Consider the following 12,214-nt stretch of genomic DNA (forward strand, 5'->3'; position numbering starts at 1 on the left):
ACTCATGTACTTATTATGGAGACCCGACGCACCCACAGCTAAGGCGAGCTACATGGTCTCCGTCTGCATTTTGACAAATTTTGTGATTCTGACTGGAATCACAGCTCGACCAACAGAATGTGGGAACTTAGACAAAGGTAATACTTACACAAACGTGACATGTCTAAGCCACAGCATATTACATAACAACAGTGAAGATCTTTTGACATCATTCTTTAAGGTGCATGCCACACACCAGATGAAAAGCTGAATACTTGTTGAAAAAGTCATGAGCTAGAGCAACAGAGTGATGCAGCGGGAGCATGCTGGGCCCATACTCCAGAGATCGAAAACTCGAAACCATTCTCTGCCTTTTGCTACAGGCATATTGCGCTCTGTTCCGCATCCTGTGTTTTGATCAGTTCTCTGTTTCCCATAGCTTCATGTGCCTGAAATAAATATCTCATATTGATACACTGGCCAAGCTTGCAGAGGGGAGGTGACATACTTATGAAGGTCTTCTGCTTTCTCTGTTGTCTGCCCTAAACTGAACTGTAAAACCTCTTATCTGAGATGGGAATAAACTGAGGAAGTTGAAGCACATCAAGTGCAGCTTTTTTTTTCATTTCTGCCAGTAATACCCCATGCCGTTTCAGATGTGAATATTTGGAGGATCAGCAGTGTGAGAGAGCATGGGAAGGCACAATGGTTCAGTGGTTAGCACTGCTGCCTCACAGCGCCACAGACCCTGCTTCAATTCTGCCCTCCGGAGATAGTCTATGTGGAGTTTGCAAACTCTTCCGGCTTCCTGTGGTTGTTCTGGTTTCCTTCCACAGTCCAGAGATGTGCAGGTTCGGTGGGCTGGCCGGGCTAAATTCCCCGAAGTGTTTGGTGATGTGTGGGTTATGAGAGGAATGGGGTTGAGTGGGATGCTTTGAGGTGCGGTGTGGACTTGTTGGGATGCAGGGCCTGTTTCCACATTGTACGGATTCTGTGAGCATTATGGTGCAGACACCACCATTAGGGAGATACATCACTGAGAATACAAGCGATTTTGGGACACTGTGGCTTGATGGGCTGAATGGCCATGGATTGATGACATCACTCTCCCTGTCTCTGTGAGGGAGCGGGTGGGGGAGAAACAATGGCTCATTTTTAACCCTCTCTTCTGCATTGTACTGTTTGCTGCCCTGCAACTCAGGGCCATTGGAGACATCTCTCACTGAATGAGTGTTTCATTCAGATTCTCCTCATCTGGGACTGTCGGTGTCAGATATCAACTCCTGCTCTGGATGCATCAAAGAGCATCTTCTCGTTCTGTCTCCCTGTTCGTGGGACGGTTCTATTTGTCCCTTCCGCTGGGACAGGGTTCACTCCATTGGCAGATGCATCAAATAATTTCATTAAATCAATGCCAAGGTGTTATTTGCAGTGCTGTTGTGTGCAGATGAATTCTGAACACCAAACAGGCTGCAAAGAAAGATCCCATTTTAAGTTGTTGAAGGGACTAATCTCCAGTTTTGTCTTCTCTCTTTCTCAGCAGCCCTCCAAGCTTCTGTCCGTCTCTGATAAATGTCATTCAACAGAAGTTCAAATTGTCATTTATTACTTGCTGCACAAGCCTGATTCCACAGCTCTGCTCCATCCCTCTTCCAGTGCTTGAAAGGGAGCGGTAGAGAACATACCATCTTCCAGCATTAGCTGCCATGGAGGGAAATGATTTAATGCATCTGCCAATGGAGAGAACCCTGTCCCAGCGGAAGGAACAAATAGAACCGTCCCAGGAACAGGGAGACAGAACGAGAAGATGCTGTTTGCGGTTTTCACTGCCTGAAGCAATGGGGAATAATTGTCCAATCAACATGTTCAGATATGTTATTACACGCCTCTGGAGCAGCGAGAGCTTCGCCTCTGGTCACCTACACCTGAGGTAGGGACACTACCACTGCGTGAGTGGCATCTGATTTATTGTTAAGTGGGACTTCATCAGACTAAGTCATTAGTCTCGTAGTCTAATTGTCACTTCAGCTAGATGTCGTCAGTGCAAGAAGTTGCAGGTTTGAATCCTGTGTGAGGCTTTATTGCCTTTGACATGTGTTTCATTTTTAATGTTTGGGAGAACATGGAGGTGGCTCTTTATGAAATCAATTTCAGATTATGATCGAAAGCGTCTTTGCTGTGAATATATTACATGCACCCACTTCACCTGAGGAAGAAGCCACACTCTGAAAGCTCCTGATTTCAGACAAACCTGTTAGTCTGTAACCTGGTATTGTGTGACTTCTGACTTTATATCATATTCAGAGGAAAATAAGTCAAGTTTTAAACCATGTCTGCTCACAGTAAACTGGCTTCCTGATTGGTGATGATAAGCGCTATGTAAATGCAATTATGTCTCTTTCAACTGTTCTTAAATGAAAGTACCTGTTTACTGACCTTAGTCAATGGAAAGAAATTCTTGCTATCAGCTTAATCAAACTACCAAACTCCATCACTACCCACCCCCAATATTAGAAACGGCTCCAAAGTTGCCAGCTGGTCCGTGGAAATGTGGAAAGGAAACAAAACAGCTAATCCAGTCTCCAGCTTTGTAAATCTTTCATCACACTTTGTGATTCAGACTCAAGGGAAAGTAAAGGATCAACTTTCTGATTGAGCAGAATAAGGCAAGGCACCTTTCCCTTCTCTAAAGGTGTGGTGACATTGATTCTGATGCTCTCGGTGTCATTAGCTGATCTGAGACATCGAAATAGTCAGAATTCAATGTAAAGATCAGGAATACAAGTAGAATCTCGGCTCTGGCACGATCAGATACTTGGGAACAGACAAGAAGTGAAAAGGCTGGAAGGGAGGTGGCCCTGGGTTCAGGAGAGCTGGCTTCTGTGACATGGATGTCTCTGCAGTGGGTGGAATAAGACTCTTTCTGTGTCTCCACAATGAATGTCCCTGACTTTGTTTTGGAAAAGTAAAACTGGCAAAAGACAATTGCTATTCTTGTGAAATCACAATCTTAATCTGAAATTTCATTGCCCATCCCTCATTACTCCACAGATAGAGGTGATGAGCCACTTTCATGAGCTTCTTGGCAAGTAGAGCCCCTTTTCCGTTAGGGAAGAAATTCCAGGATTTAGACCCAGGTACACTGAAGAAACAATGGTGTGTTTCCAACTCAGAATGGTGAGATGCTTGGGGGGGAGGGGGGCGTGTGGGTGGTAATTTCCCTTTGTATGTGCTGTCATTGTCCTTTTAGACTGAAGGAAACTCTCACTGGGCTGATTCTGGCCGATTTGGAGTGAGTGTTCTCTTTGTAACCAGGAACCTGTTTACAGCAACGAAAGGGAGCATTCGGCAGCTGCCCCGGGTTTGTGCTCCTCCCCGTTGTTCATCTGCCACTCTGCAGTTTATACTGCTTCACTTCGCTCTTCCGGCCAAACATCACTCACATCAGCTGCTTCCCGCCATTCTGAATGGTCTGCCTCAAACACGTGGAAGGGCAAACAGGAGCATGGAATTTCAGGGACATTTCTGGCCTGTGGAGGAAATGATATAGTCATAATTTCAGATAATCTTTTCAGGGCACCTTTCGATCTTGGAAGCAGAAGATGTATAAAAATTACCAAAGGCCCCAATGAGACTTGAACTCATGACCCCTGGTTTACAAGACCAGTGCTCTAACCACTAAGCTATGGAGCCAGAAACACAGGTGCAGGAAGACAGTCTCATGTATTAGAAATGACAAAGTATTTGATAACTGGAGATGATTATAATCAAGATGTAACAAGACCAAAACACAGCACAGGGGCATCACATGCAGAAGGACGGGAGAATGCGAGGCTGAATCAGACAGTGTCCTGAGTGACGTCAACAGATCTTTCCTGCTAGTCCAGTTATTCAGTGCCGTCACTATCATAGCCTGTTAATGGTTATCATTTACACGAATAAATATGAAATATTGACTGATCTTTAGAAGCAGAATTACGTCACTGGTCAGTCAAAATCAATTCACTCCATGTTACAGTTCCACATCAGCAATGCCAGCTGAAACTGTCTGGCGTGCAATCAGTTTAAAACAAGAACAGAGGGGAGGCCAGGAAAAGTGAATTGCAATGGTAGTTTGAGAGAGTTGACTGGAGGCCAAGTGGAGCCAGGCTCAATGTGGGTGCTGAAAACCAGTCTTCCCTTTTTATCCTGGTATACAGATCACATTGGATCAATCACACAAGGACCCTCCTTCGTGTGTTGTCCTTTGCACATCACAACTCGGGTCTGTGCCTCGAGGGGCTCGGATACTTTTAATTTGGCAACTAACTCAGGTCAGTGGTGCACAAACTAAGCTGTGTCGGGACACTATTTAAACGGGCCACCGCTCATTGCAATGACCCAGAACTATGCAGAAAGAGGAAGAACACCAATACAAAATCTTCGCTTTGAATGGCTATCCCTGCAATTTCATCCACAGGTGCTGACTAAACAGCAACACGAAGAGTACACATTATGCCCTAACACACGGGACACACTGCCACACATCAAGAACATTTCAGAACTGACAAATCCTCTGACCACTAGGAATTACGGTAGCACACAAGCCCAAAGCCATGCTACGACAAACATTCTCAAGGATTAAAGACACCATACCCACGACATGCAGAACTGACATTGTTTACAAAATACCGTGCAACGATTGCCACAAACATTATATCAGACAGACAGGAAGGAAACTAGCCATCAGTGTACATGAACATCAGCCGGCAGCAAAATGACATGACAAACTTTCCCTCATATCAGTACACCCGGATAATGAAGGCCATCAGTTTAACTGGGACAACATAACCGTAGTAGTGCAATCCAAACACAGACACACATGGGAATTCCTAGAGGCATGGTTCTAGATCCATAATGCAGTCGGCAAACACGCAGAATTGGACCCCACATGCAACACACACAGAACAGAATGCAAAATGACAGAAGTCGCTGGAACAGACTGGGCAGGATAAATTCCAAGTGGAGGAGAACAACATTGCTTCATTGGAAGTCTCACTCATGACGTTACCTCGCATGGGGACGAAAAGTCTGAATGAAAACAAGCCCCACGTGGGCGAGCAAGTTTACAACTTGTTAGCTTTACCATTTAATGTGTGGCTCAGTGTCAGTCTTTGTGATATGATACACATACTGTTCTACCTGCTTCTCTCGCTGGACACAAGGTTTCCTGACGCAAGACAGCTTTATGTGCAACACAAGCAGTTTCTCCTGACAATGGGTACCGTTACCATGAGCTGGGATATGAAATTGACAGTGAGCTGAAGTAGCCCCACACTCATGTTACTCATTTACCTTTCAATTTCAATTTTCAATTTCCAAAACCCAGCAATCCATTCACTTCCGCTGCTGGGAACCTGACAAAAACAGCATTGGGCAGACATACCTCTTCAGAAGCGTCTGTCAATTTGCAAGGGTAGAAAAGCTGTCAACTTCACTCGAGCGAGAGAGGATACAATATTCCAAACTTCCAATTCAAATCAGATGCCGTACCAATTACACCACTGGCTCCACGTCTTGCTGCAGCTTTCATCCTGTCGATTGCGATGTAATCAGGGATACTGGCGGAAAAACGATTTGCAAGGTGAATATCCTGCAAAATAATCACCGTCACTGCTGCACTTCAATGTTCCCCACTTTGTGAAGCGGTGAATGTCACTGGCAAACGAAACACACTTATCCTCACATGCCTGCTTCACTGTCACCTGTTTCTCTGCTGGAACTTGCCATTGTTTTATTCACAGTCATTGCAAAGTTCTGCCTCACATATCTTTTTTTATTAAATAGTCTCCTCGCAACTGAAAAACATCCCCTGATCTTGAAATCTCCCATCCTTGGGAAATGATGACCACAATTCATACTATCTCCGTGTCTCATTATTTTATGAACTTCTGACAGGCCGCCTCTCAACCTCCTAAGCACCAGCGAGAAAAGTCAAAGTCTATCTAACCTTTCTTTATAAATCAAAGCTTCCATACCAGGCAACATCCTGGTAAACCTCTTCTTAACAATCGCCAGCTTCATAATGTGCCCCCTGTAACTGTGCGACAGAAACCGCACACTGTATTCCAGAGGGGGTCTCATCAACATCCTGTGCAACCTCAATATGACTTCCCAACTCCGAAACTGAAACGATTGAGCAATGAAGGCTGGCGTGTCAAAAGCATGTTTAACCACTGTCTAAATGTGATGTAAACTTCAGATAATCATGTACCTGGATCCCCTAGGTCCATGAGTAGACATCTTAACAGTGAAACAAAGTCTGTGGGAGGATGGGGAATAGTTTTGAATTTCTTTGACCTCACATCTAAAGAAATTTATTGTACACATGCAGCTGAATAAGATCAACAATTCATTCTCCGTGAAGAACTATAAATGAACCTGAATATTTTTCAATTAAAAAGTAAAGTTAGACCCTCTCGAGTTGGAAGGAAGCCATCGCTGTTCTGTTTCTGAGCTTATATTACCCAAGAAGTTCTGCACCATATCATTCATTCCCCATATCCTGATACATTAACTTTGGATCACTCTCCAAAGGTATCAGTAACTATTGCCAATCCTCAGTTACATCTGGAGAATTTGATGTTTGACCTTTCTGAACCAGTGCAGGTCGTGTGGTGAAGTCGCACTTGCAATGATATTAGGTAAGGAGTTACCAAATGATCGTGAAAGATTAGTGATGTTTTCCAAAAGAACAATTTAAATGTTTTCACATTTTTGATTCAATCCAATGATCTGACATATTACACAAGGTTGTCACAAAACAATATTTGATACCAGGCACTTATTAGGACAAGTGACCCAAAACTGGCCAAAGAAGTAGGTTTCAAGGAATATCCTGAACAAACAAGGGGACTTTGAAAACCAGGAATGTTTAGTGAGTAAATTCAAGAGCTTTTGGCCTTAGGAACTGAAAACATGAAAAAGGTGGGAGAGTTAAAACCAGAAATCTACTGGAGGTTGGAAGTCAGGGAGAACAAATGTCTTGAAGGAAAAAGCAAAAGAACAGTAGATGCTTGAAAGTAGTAACACAAGCAGAAATTGATGTAAAACTCAGCTTATCTGGCATTGCTTATGGAGAAAGAGCAGCATTACTGTTTTGTGTCCAGTGACCCTTCTTCAGATATATCTCAGAGAGTTTTGCAGCTGGAGGGACTATCAAACAAAAGAGGTGTGATGACAAAATTTCAAAATAAGGATATGAATTTCAATACCTTGGTGCTTTGCCACCCAGAAAATATCTATGTTAATGAGCACAGGATGGAAAAACTTGAAGGTGTTGAAATGGGTGAGAGTAAACACACGGGCAGCAGATTTTTGGATCATTTCAAGATTTCAGGAGAGTAGAATTAAGAAGCCGGCCGGGAGTGTGTTTGGGGACTTAAGTCGAGAGGTAACAAAGGAATGGATGAGAGTTTCAGCAGCAGATGAACTGAGATGCTGTTGAGGTTGAAATTGTATGTGGTCTTTGGGATAATGAGTGTAGGGGTGAGTAATGTGGTTGGAAGCTCATCTTGGGGTGAAATATTGCACCATGACTGTGGCCAGTGTGTTACCTGCCAGTTACCAGGGGCAGGGATGGAGTCAGTGGAGAGGGAGCAGAATTTTGCTCCCAGCCTGGATTGACATTTATCATTGTCTATTTAAATGTGATCTCTATCCTTTTTCAAATGGGAATGGACTTGGCAGCAGAACTAATTTGTGAACCAACTGTCAGCTTTATTGAGACAAAGTGTGGAGTTTATCTGTTATGAAGTAAACTACAGTGACAAACTCAGACAACTACTTACAGTTGAATGTGGATTATACGCTAAAGTCAATAACTAGGCAGTAGAGCAGTGAAACAACTTATTGGAGTTTTTGCAGCCTCGGTCTTCAAACTTTTTCTTCTGTCTTGGGCTCTTCTGATTCTCGTTGCTTTCCATTGCACAGGCCTTTCTTGAGAATCTCTTTTATGCTTGCTCTTTTTTAATTAACCTCCCGCTCTGCCCAATCACAGTTCATATGAACAACACTCACCCCACTTCACCACGTGATGTTCTTCATATTCATAATTATTCCCTTTACATCTTACCTGAGGACTGTTATATACCTGTATTTATTATCCTTATTTCACCGCCATTTCTCTATTCGCTGACAGAGCGGTGTCAAGAGTATCTTTAGCTTTGAGCTGCAGGAAGCCTTTTCAATCGCGACTTATTAAAAAATAACAAAAGAACTGGGATGTTGTAAATCAGGAACAAAAACAAAGTTGCTGGAAAAGCTCAGCAGGTGTGGCAGCATCTGTGAAGGTAAAAAGACAGAGTTAACGTTTCGGGTGCAGTGCCCTTTCCTCAGAGCGACTTATTAAAACCCCAGGATCGCTAATGTAACAATCTTTCTCATCCAGTTCTCAGTCTCATTTGTCTCAAATCATTGTGACGGCGATCATTACCTTCTCACAATAACACAAGGCACTTCGCATGCTCCAGCTCACAGTGAAGTCTGGCTGATTGATGTCAGTGCGAGACCAATAGGAGCACAGGGGTTCCATGCATGACCGGGCGGATATCGCCCAATCGGAATGAAGAGAGGGCGGGATCAGTGAAAACCACGTGATCATCCACGATAGCGGTCCAGAGTCGCTGAGACAACCAGAACTGCTGAGGCCGTAGAATCCGAGATAACACGGTGTGCAGCTGGATGAACACAGCAGGTCAAGCAGTATCAGAGGATCAGGAAAGCTGGCGTTTCGGGCCTAGATCCTTCGCTGAGACCAAGATTTGTGCAATTGAGGTAAGAGCAGGCCGCGGTAAAGAAAGCAAAACGGCAGAAAGCTGGAGGGAAGTGATATTCGTATGGGTTTCGAAGTTTTACAAACAGTTAGTGCACGTCGGAAAACACACATTTGAAACTCGCAGACTCACGTTTGCAGAAAACAAATCAATGCCTCAGATGACGATAGGCCCGTGTGACCGCCACCATCTTTATTGGGGGCAATGATCCGCGGGGCGCATGCGCGGCAGGTTTAACTTCAAAAAGGGCCGGGGTGAAGCTGGGCGCATGCGCAGCCGCCTCTGGCTGAAAGTGAGAGAACAAGGTGTGGGGCTGGAGAACCACAGCAGGACAGGCAGCATCAGAGAGGCAGGAAAGCTAGCGTTTTTGGGCCTACACCCTTCAGAAATGGGGGAGGGGAAGGGGATACTGAAATAAACAGGGAGAGAAGGGGAGGCAGGTGGAGAGGAGGCCTCCAAATTAAAGAGACGGGGATGGAGCAGGTAAAGGTGAGTGTAGGTGGGGATGTACGGAGGGGATTGGTCAGTCTAGGGAGAAGGGGATAGGTGAGAGGAAGAACAGGTTAGGGAGGTGGGGATGAGCAGTTGTTTATTGCGAACTGAGTGTAGGTGTTCTGTAAAGTGGCCCCCATGCCTCTGCTTGGTTTCCCCGACGTAGAGGAGGCCACAATGGGTACAGCGGATGCAGTATACCACATTAGCACCTGCATTTCCCCATACAGATGGCCTAAAAGCCCTATGCTATTTCCTGTCCTGCAGGTCTGACCAGGTCCCCTCTACTGACCCCCTTATGCGCTTAGGTGAACTTGTCCTCACCCTCAACAACTTCTCTATCAACTCCTCCCACCTCCTACAGACACAGGGGATGGCCGTGGGTCCCTGCATGGGCCCAAGCTATGCCTGCCTCTTTGTCAAAACAATCCCTCTTCCGTACATACACTGGCCCTGAACCCCACCTCTTCGTCTGGTGCATGGATTACTGTATCGGCACTGCCTCGTGCTCCCACAAGGAGCTCGAACAGTTCATCCACTTCACCAACACCTACCACCCCAACCTTAAGTTCACCTGAGCCATCTCTTAACAGCTCTCTCACCTTCCTGGCCCTCTGTTTCCATCTTAGGCAACCGTCTACAAACCAAAATCCATTTCAAGCCCACCGACTCTCTCAGCTACCTAGAATGCACCTCCTCCCACCAACTGCCCTCAAAAAATGCCATCTGCTATTCCCAATTCCTTCAACTCCACCGCATCTGCTCCCAGGATTCCACTCCCGTATGTCTGATGTTCCTTTTCAAGGACTGCAACCCCACCCCCCACCTCTTTTCACCCGCACCCCACCTACAGTGATCGAGAATGCCCTTGACCGTGTCTCCTGTATTTTTCCACAACTCCTAACTCGCACACCGTCCCTGCAATAACAACCGAAAAAGAATCTCCCTCATCCTCACGTACCACCCCACCAATTACTGGATCCAATGCATCATCCTCTGACATTTCTGCCATCAGCAATCCGACCCCAACACCAAAGACACTTTCCCTCCCCACCCTTGCCTGTTTTCCGGAGGGACCACACTCTCCGTAACTCCCTTGTCCGCTCCACACTCCCCTCCAGCCCCGCCACACCTGGCACTCTTCCCTGCAAACGCAGGAAGTGCTACACTTGCCCCCACACCCCCATCCCAACCCCCAAGAAGACTTTCTACATCAAGCAGACGTTCACCTGCACATCTGCTAATGTGGTATACTGCATCCCCTGTACCCGTTGTGGTCCCCTCTACATTGGGGAAACCAAGCGGAGACTTGCGGACCGCTTTGCAGAACACCTACACTCGGTTCACAATAAACAACTGCACCTCCCAGTCGTGAACGAAATCAACTCCACGTCCCTTTCCTCAGACTAAATGCCTATCGTGGGGCAGCTGCACTGCCACAATGATGCCACCCGAGGGTTGCAGGAACAGCAAGTCGTATTCTGCCTGGCAACCCTGCAGCCCAATGGTGTCAATGTGGATTTCACAAGCTTCAAAACCTCCCCTCCCCCCAACTGCATCTCAAAACTAGCCCAGGTTGTCTCTGCTTCCCTAACCTGTTCTTCCTCTCTCCTATTCCCTCCTCCCACCTCAAGCCGCACCCCCATTTCCTGCCTACTAACCTCATCCCACCTCCCTGGACTGACCTATCACCTCCCTAACTCCCCACCGATACTCACCTTTACCTGCTCCGTGCTGCCTCTTTGACTTGTCTGTCTCCTCTCCACATATCTTTTCTCTCCATCTTTGATCTGTCTCCCTATTTAGTTCAGAAACCTCTTTCCCCTCCTCCATTTCTGATGAAGGGTCTAGGCCCGAAACGTCAGCTTTCCTGCTCCTTGGCCTGCTGTGTTCATCCAGCTCCACAACTTGTTATCTTGGATTCTCCAGCATCTGCAGTTCCTATTATCTCTTATCCAAGAGAAATGTTTGTTTCTTCTGGATTTCTTTCCCAGAGTTTGGGATAATAGCAGCTCGCACTGCTCTTCATCACTTCTGTGCTCCCTGATCACCTTTGTCGGTGTTTAATCTCTTCAGTCTCTAATGATGGATACATTTGATCTCTGTAGTGTTTTACTGTTACTTCCTTCTACCTTTTGTCAATAAATTTTCCACTGCTCCCCACCCCCTGACTGCTGTCTTACCAGATTAATTTTTGAATGGTATCTTTCACAGTCAGGAAATATTTTCCCAGAAAGAGAGTGCATTTTTCTTCCATTTCAGACCATCAAATTCGACAGCATTTTTATTCTGTGTCATTCATTTTGCACTTCTGCAACATTTACTGTTTCTCCTTCCACAGGTACCAGCGATCGTTGCCAAAGCCCTGTTGCCTGTGGAGAAGGTGATGTTTAACTTTTGTGTCCTGCTGCAGTTTGTATGATAAAGGTGCTCCCACAATGCGGCCATTTGAGAAGTTACAGATCATTCATCTAGCGATACTGGAGAGCTAACGGTGTATGTCCAAATCAACAAACAATTTGTATTTTAATCATGTTTTATAATTTCACAAAAATATTATCAAGAAACTTTTGACGTAAGGCCATATTAGGTCAGGTTACCAAAAAGTTACTAAATTTGCAGGTTTTTATGACTATCTTAAAGAAGGAATGCAAACCTAAGAGGCTTATCATGGGACTTCCAGACCATGTTGCCTGGCAACTGTAGAAACAGCCTCCAATAGTGAAGGGATGATTAAACGCATTGTTGGAGTCTGGAACTAAATGAGTTATCGAAGTCTTGAAGGTTGTTTGGTGCAGGGAGATAGGGCTCATCACAGCCAGGAATTAAATCAAGGGTGAGAATTTTAAATTGTTGCTTATAAATAGGAGCCTTTGTGGGTCAGGGAGCACAGCAGTGATGGTGAACAGGTCTTGGTACAAATGAACTTG

General features: G+C 45.3%; 1 non-coding gene across 1 annotated transcript; it reads right to left on the bottom strand.

Annotated features, from left to right (window-relative positions):
* Nucleotides 1-3,599: 3,599 nt before the first annotated feature.
* On the bottom strand, nucleotides 3,600-3,672 carry trnat-ugu (transfer RNA threonine (anticodon UGU)). The gene has a single exon. It is a non-coding gene; the product is annotated as a tRNA-Thr (tRNA).
* Nucleotides 3,673-12,214: the final 8,542 nt, after the last annotated feature.

The sequence above is a fragment of the Stegostoma tigrinum genome, unplaced genomic scaffold (genome assembly GCF_030684315.1).
Source record: "Stegostoma tigrinum isolate sSteTig4 unplaced genomic scaffold, sSteTig4.hap1 scaffold_148, whole genome shotgun sequence".
Classification (NCBI taxonomy): Eukaryota; Metazoa; Chordata; class Chondrichthyes; order Orectolobiformes; family Stegostomatidae; genus Stegostoma; species Stegostoma tigrinum.